We start from the raw sequence: 7,500 nt of genomic DNA on the forward strand, positions 1-7,500 counted from the left end.
AATGATAAGTAATGTATCTTTGGGAACACCGAATTCAAACAAAAATGATTCATCTTGGATCTTTAAAACTCGGAATTCTAAGATTCTAATATGGGTTGGATACACGAAGTTTTAAGACAAGGTTTCCGGGAAACTCGGATTCTCTGAAACACGATATGATGTATCTCAGTTTAGAATCAAGTTCGTCCGAGAGCAACTCGGTCCAAAGTCAACTTGGTCTAATTCATTTCGTGAACAAAATTAAAATCTATGACCAAGCTCAAGACGATAAAACCGATGGGAGGATGAACCGGACTGTTGCGGTCTTTACAACTATGATAACAACTATTGATAGCAGCTAATGATCGATGGATCGAAGTAGAAGATAAACAAACTGCTTATTGGTGTAGGCCTACACAGTACTGTGATTGGTTATGCACTAAAAGCCCTACAAGACACAATTCAGAGAGCATAGTTTCTTAAAAGTTTTGATTGGTTTTCTTTACATTTAACCATGCTTTTCCCTCACAAAAATTAGAATATTAAAAACATATTCGATTGTGTGTATTTTTAATCATCTTCGACAGGTGTTGGTATGGGTCTGTCCTACATACCACAGACAGTGGCACTGTTATCTTCACCATCTGAGCATTTCCCAGTCATGTACGCCATAGCATTTCATAGGTGGGTCATTTGGTGTCATGGCTTGCCCTCCTGGAGTCGATTTTCTTCTAGAAATCTATGGCTGGCGTGGAACCTTGATGATCATGTCTGCTGTTATGTTCCACGTGACTGTGTTTGGTGCACTGAATGATCAACACGTCCAGAAGTTATGCAGAACAGACATGGACCAAGTTTTAAATGACAAGAATGAACCAGGCTTTCGTAATTTCCTGAAGAAAGTTGCTTCCTGGCTTTCCTTGAACGTCCTCGCTGAGAAACCCAGAATACTTCTTCAAATCTATACTATTAAAAGCGTAACCCGCGCCATCTTGGATTGAAAATTAGAAGGTCCAGTGGCATGGCATCCTTGTGGAATCCAACACGGTTGTGTCGTTACAGACGTCGGGTTGCAAGTCTACAAAACCCTGAACCGAACTCCCTCTTACGAGTTGTCTGATTGGATGGAGTCACGAGCGATATCTCCTAACATATGTGGTTGTCTGGTTTTGATATGGGCCACCAGTTGGTCGAAGGGGGAAGCCGTAGGCTGCACACAGAGTCACCTCTGTGGTTGTCTGGTTTTGATATGGGCCACCTGTTGGTCTAAGGGGGAGCTGTAGGCTACACACAGAGCCACCTCTTTAGGTTTGAAGTGGGTGGCAACCTCGGACTCCCATTAACATTCCAGAGTGACTCATTGATGTTTCGCAGAGGGGTAAATGGCATTGTGTATATACCATTTTGTACAGGGGGGGGGGGTTAATTTCGCGTGTTAAATTAAAAACATTAGGCTTTAATACATGCATCTGTTACATATGTGTTTATTACAATTAAGTCACTCATGTAGGCCTACCCAACTTTCCAGCATTTTTTAAACGCATCAAACAGCAACCCATTGGTGTGAAACTTCATTTGTTCCATTTAACTCTGCACCATTAGTCGTACAGTCCATATGTCATCCCCCACACACAGAACGTATACGCGCAAAAGTTGAAACATTTTCAAAAAGAAAGTAAATACATTACTGATTCTTTTCATATACATTGTACAGGTTTTGCCAGTTAAACCTACAAAAGAGTACATGAAATCACCGTTTAAGAATAGTATGCTTTCATAGTTGTGAAACATCAACGGCTGTTTTGAAGCTGTAAACGAACATTCCATTCAAAGTTCTAAAGCAACAACATTGTTAGAACGCAATTTGGTCCGGACTCAGGATGTAGATTTTGCCAAATCCGTTTTGTATTAAGCAATCGGCCGTCAGGTTTTGTTATCGAAAGAGCCCTCATGTGCAGCTGAATCGGGTACTTTTTACGAATTTTTCCATACAAAATTAACCAAACTGGCCAACAAACCATTAAAACAACAAGGCAAATGTTTTCTGAAAGTGAATTAAGTGAGAGGATGTAGGGGTAGCTGGCATACAAACCCTCAAAATAACTAGGCAAATGTTTTCTGAAAGTGAATTAAGTGAGAGAATGTAGGAGTAGTTATTAAAGTACAATAAAATTACCGTTTCTAATATTTTAGTTTGTATAGACGATGTGACCTCTGACGTCACACGAAAACCATAACATATTCGCGCGCATACCGCCGGACAAAACCTTTGTGTTTTGGCAGCCAGCTAGAAAGAGAACGCAATCTTACTTTGACTACGCAACTCAGTGCCCGGCGAAACAATACGTATATAGTATTTTGTCAACAGAGGGCGGTTTGAATGTAAACATAGGTCACATCGTCTATAGGGTTCCACAGATAATTATGATAACATATAAAATTGGATGTTTTATCAGGGGACTTCGTCACGCGGGGCGCGCGCCCCGGTGGATGTTGACCAGAAAGTTTACATGAGAATTAATTGATATGAGAATAAACTAAAAATTAATGAGGCCGACGCGGTGGTTAAAACAGTAGATCAGATGTTGCACAGCATGTTCCGAAAACTCGCTTTATTTGGTGCTCAGACAACTTTGTATGCGTCGTTGGACGTACGCCTTAGATTCTAAAATCGTGTACACGTCATTGGAAACAAAGCAAAAATCATTCAACAGTTATAGCAACCAATCATTAAATATATTTATTTTCAATACAATTTTGCAGAAATTGACTTTGTCGTTAAAGTCCATACCAACTGGCGCGTTTTTTTTTTATCTGGTGTATACCAGAACTTCTTCGAAGCTTCCTTTCAGTCAGATAAACTCCGCAGCTATTAGTGGCTGTGATTATGAGTTTGTTTTAAAAGAGGGTACCACTTTCATACAAGCCTTTTTAGTCGGATTTCTCCTCTGCTATTAGCAGCGGTGATAATTGATGAGGGGGGGGGGGGGGACCAGACTTAGACCACTCAAATCCGTGGCTATCGGTGACTATGGATTTGTTGCTAAGGGAACCAAATACCACTGCTGATTCCGAATTCAGCGTGTTATACATTGTCCGATTGGCCCATCTCCATATAAATTAACCAAACTGGACGTACAGACCCTCAAAATAACAAGGCAAATGTTTCACAAAGTTCGTAACTATAATGAAAGCAGTTTGGGCGGGACTAAGGATGTACATTTTGCGAAGTGTAACTGAATTATTATTACCTGTAAGAATACCTCCCTTGCCCCCACATTACCTTTTACAACATTTGTATACTAGAATCCTCCTCATCTAGCGGGGTGCCGCGCGAAGCGCGGCATCCCGCTAGTTGTTATAAATTTCCTACAAGGCACATCTGCTGCTGCTTGGATGGTATTTCTAGTACCTCATGCAGTATCAAGAGGTATAACTCTCTCTGCAGCAGCTCTGTTATCTACTGGAGGTGGTGTTGGAAACCTTGTTGGCAGACTTATTCATATTCCTCTGCAGGGCTACAACATCATCAGTGCATTTTGGTTCTTTGTGTTGCTGTGTGTTATAAACTCAGCTGCAATGTTTATGGATTCATTCGCCCAGGATAATTATGTGGTAAGATTTTGTTTCTACCCCCCCCCCCCCCCATAGTTGGCAGCTCTCAATTATACGTCTCCATCAAGTTCTTCATCGCCGACAATAAAAACAGATTAACTAGTAGAAATAAACACTAGGTGTTTGGATAAAAAGTGTTGTTAATAGCTCGTCAAAATGCAAAGAAATCAAAACCAAACAGTTTTCTCGACGTGTACTAATTTTATGGTAAAGCATCAAAAAGTGTACATTTCAACCTAAAAGCCTTTAAATAATGCCTTTTCAAATAATTTTATAGGTCACCAACATACCCATTTGTGTGAAGTACGTGAGGCACTTTTATATCCTGTATAGATTTTCCAGATAGCTTTTGTGGTTGAGGAAATGTGAACTGATGAATAATGACGACTGGAGAAGAGACTAACTCACCGGAAGGGATTTTCTTTTAAACGCCTTGAAAACAGACTACGTACGTAAAGCCCTTTCATATTATGATGTAGATTGTCAAAATAGCTTTTGTGGTTGAGGGAATAGAAACTTATGCATAATGACGACTGGAGAAGAGACTAACTAACCTGAAAGGAAATGTTTGTTGAAAACGCCTTGAAAACAGACTACGTACGTAAAGCCCTTTCATATGATGTAGATTGTCAAAATAGCTTTTGTGGTTGAGGGCATAGGAACTTATGCGTAATGACGACTGGAGAAGAGACTAACTAACCGGAAGGGAAATGTTTGTTGAAAACGCCTTGAAAACAGACTAAACACTTAAAGCCCTTTCATAAAATAGCTTTTGTGGTTGAGGACCTTATGCATAATGACGACTGAAGAAGAGACTAACTAACCGGAAAAGAAATGTTTGTTGAAAACGCCTTGAAAACAGACCAAAAAACGAGGCTATTTATAGGAGAAAAAAAAATTAAATACAAAAATAAACACTTAAAGCCATTGGACCCTTTCGGTTCAGAAAAAAAAAAAAGTTCACAGATTTACAAATTACTTTCGGGGTTTACAGAAGGCAATGGTGAAAGACTCATCTTGAAATATTATTCCATGGAATGCTTTACTTTTTGAGAAAACAGCAGAACAGTATAAATTCTCGTTAACGAGAATAACGGATTTATTTTAAACACATGTCATGACACGGCGAAACGCGCGGAAATAAGGGCGGGTTTTTCCGTTGTTTTCTCCCGACTCCGATGACCGATTGAGCCTAAGTTTTCACAGGTTTGTTATTTGATATAGAGGATGTGGTACAAAAAGCGTGGGCCTTAGACAACACTGTTTACCGAAAGGGTCCAATGGCTTTAAAGCCTATCATATGATGTATAGATTGTCAAAATATCTTTTGTGGTTGAGGACTTTATGCATAATGACGACTGAAGAAGAGACTAACTAACCGGAAAATAAATGTTGGTTGAAAATGCCTTGAAAACAGAATAAAAACGAAGCTATTTATAGGACAAGAACTTTTGCCTTATCTACTGGTTATTGTCTACCTGTGTGCAAAGTTTCAACTTAATGCAAGCTTCGCAACTATGCTTTTTCTTGCGCACAATCGACTGTGAGAGGAAGAAAAAAAAAACCTAGAACTTAGTGTTTGTCCAAACAAACACGAGGTGTTCGGCTATCAATGGGGTCAGTGTTGTAGTCAACGCGAGAGATTGTGCATTGAATTAAGCTTTGAATTACTGTAACTTGACACCCGATGACGCCATGATGAAAAAAAATGTGTTTTTGTTACTAACAAATTTCATATTGTCTGGTTCAAGAGTTGGATTTATTCACTATAAAACTTCAACTGCCGGTTTGAACCAGAAGTAATAGTGCAAGATTTTATGTTTATTTGCATTAATACAAGAGTTACGATTTTATGAAACAATATTTGTCACAAGAGGGCGGTGTGTAAATTGACGACATCATCAAATATATATTTGAAAGGGCAGAGGTTCAATATTGTCATTCAATACATAGCATAAATTTTGTGAGTTCCCTTTCATCTTGGATGCAGATCTCGATAAGAGGCTTTCAAATACACACACAAATATATCAAGTATGCCATTCACTATTAAAAGCTAATTAATTGTTTAATGAAAACTCATTCTTTATTGATTTAAATCACAAGTTCACACAAGCTATGTTGTTCAAGTTGACATTATTAAGCTATAATTATTAGAAATGTTCAAAGGATTTCAAATAAACTTGGATTCTCATTACGTATCTGTGGATGAACAATGATTTTCATTACACTTGATGATGATAACCTTCAAATAAGTCAAGCATTGTGTAAGCTTTCAGTTGCAATTTATAAATGGCCTGCTTGATTTTTAAATATTGGTTACCGTACAGAACGTTTTGTTTATTTAGACTTGAGAAAAAATTAAACCTGAGAAGACACTAATTTGGAATAGTTATGCAATACAAAGGCACATCATAAACATGCAAGTCTAAGCCTCTTGTGAAGCTAGACTATTAAAAAAACTGAGACAAATACTATTTCTACCTCCATGGTGCATCATACAGTGACTCGGCAGGGAAATAAGGAATGGAACATGACAGCAAGTGCCACAATTTTCACTGTAGACCACTGCAATACTGGATGTGCTGTATTCTGATGAAGAAAAAACAATAAACAGAGTATGACTTGATGAAAATTTCTTCAGACATTTTTCATAACCTACCAAGTCTAAAAAAAAAAAAAATCTTATATTAAACACTATAAGAGTCGTAGCACGTAGCACAATATTTTAAATGCATGAACAAATTTACAATAACTTATGTTTAGAATGTTTCTAAAATATGTAAATTTCTTTGAATAGAAAGTCTCATAGTATTAGTTATGCAAAGTCATGTTATCCATACCAACAAAAAATGCAATGAATTACAAGGAAAATGGGCTCAACCAGAAGTTTTATTTCAATTCATTTGGAAATGTTCTACCTTGCAAAATAATTTGTGTCATTTTTAACTTTCAATAAACAACTGTAAATTTACCTCTTAAGAAAAGACCATCCATAATCATGATTTTGGCCAGGTATAATCATAGTGGACAACTGACAGGAGCAGTGAAGACTGAAGATGGCTAATGACAGCTTCAACTCCTTTCTGTGTACCAGTCCTGACCCAGTCATCAGACTCTCATCCCGCCATCAGACTCTGTTCCATATGTTCCTTGATCACTGTACTAACTGGCAAAAAATAAATAAATTCAAGACTTAAAACATTTCAAGATTATAATTTAATAAGTGGAAGGTGCCCATACTGCTTTGGAAGTGAATAACTTATCAATCTTAACCTTTGGGGAAACTTCATCGAAAGGTTGTAACACTTATGGCATCATAATTAATATTATTAATAGTTGATGGAACACATTCATCAAATCTGACCATTTTCTGACACTAGTGACAGAGCCAACAATTATACCAATCCCCCCTACTTGACACATTCAGTTTGAAAAGTGATTATGTTGAAACGAAGCTTACCGTTGTATTCACCGTGTCGCGCCGATAAACACTGCCGTGAGTGCCTGTCTGAAACGCCCTTGACAAGCCGATGTCACGTCCGTTCATATCATTCGGTGTATGATCAAAACATGACCAATGTCAATCCTTTTTCTGCTCGAATTTTCTCATACAATAAAAGTGATACGAATCACTGAAGCAGGTGGTCTTCAATTCTATAATCACCATAAAGCCACCAGAAGGGCGAAGAGGGAACAATTTGACGCCAAACATAGCACAGGTTGAGAGAAACTCATTTCAGCAGCCTTGTGCCGCCATTGTTAAAAGTACGATGAACTGTGACATGTCAAACGTGCACAGAAGACACGCCACGACGCATGCAATGTGTAGGCGCACGTTCGTACATGTGTATGTCTACAGTTTCACTATCGGGCGTTGTCACTGTGGGTCAACTTAAACGTGCGCC

The 7,500-nt window shown here is 38.3% G+C and overlaps 1 long non-coding RNA gene and 1 pseudogene across 1 annotated transcript; one reads left to right on the forward strand and one right to left on the reverse strand.

Moving 5' to 3' along the window:
• LOC139946239 (monocarboxylate transporter 12-like) overlaps positions 1–7,500 on the forward strand; it is a 34,717-nt pseudogene that overhangs the window by 6,712 nt on the left and 20,505 nt on the right.
• On the reverse strand, positions 5,718–7,191 carry LOC139946482 (uncharacterized). The gene is made up of 3 exons (XR_011787252.1): positions 7,056–7,191; positions 6,568–6,761; positions 5,718–6,184 (listed from the first exon to the last, which is right to left on the reverse strand). It is a non-coding gene; the product is annotated as an uncharacterized lncRNA (long non-coding RNA).

This window comes from Asterias amurensis, chromosome 13, assembly GCF_032118995.1.
Source record: "Asterias amurensis chromosome 13, ASM3211899v1".
NCBI classification, from domain to species: Eukaryota; Metazoa; Echinodermata; class Asteroidea; order Forcipulatida; family Asteriidae; genus Asterias; species Asterias amurensis.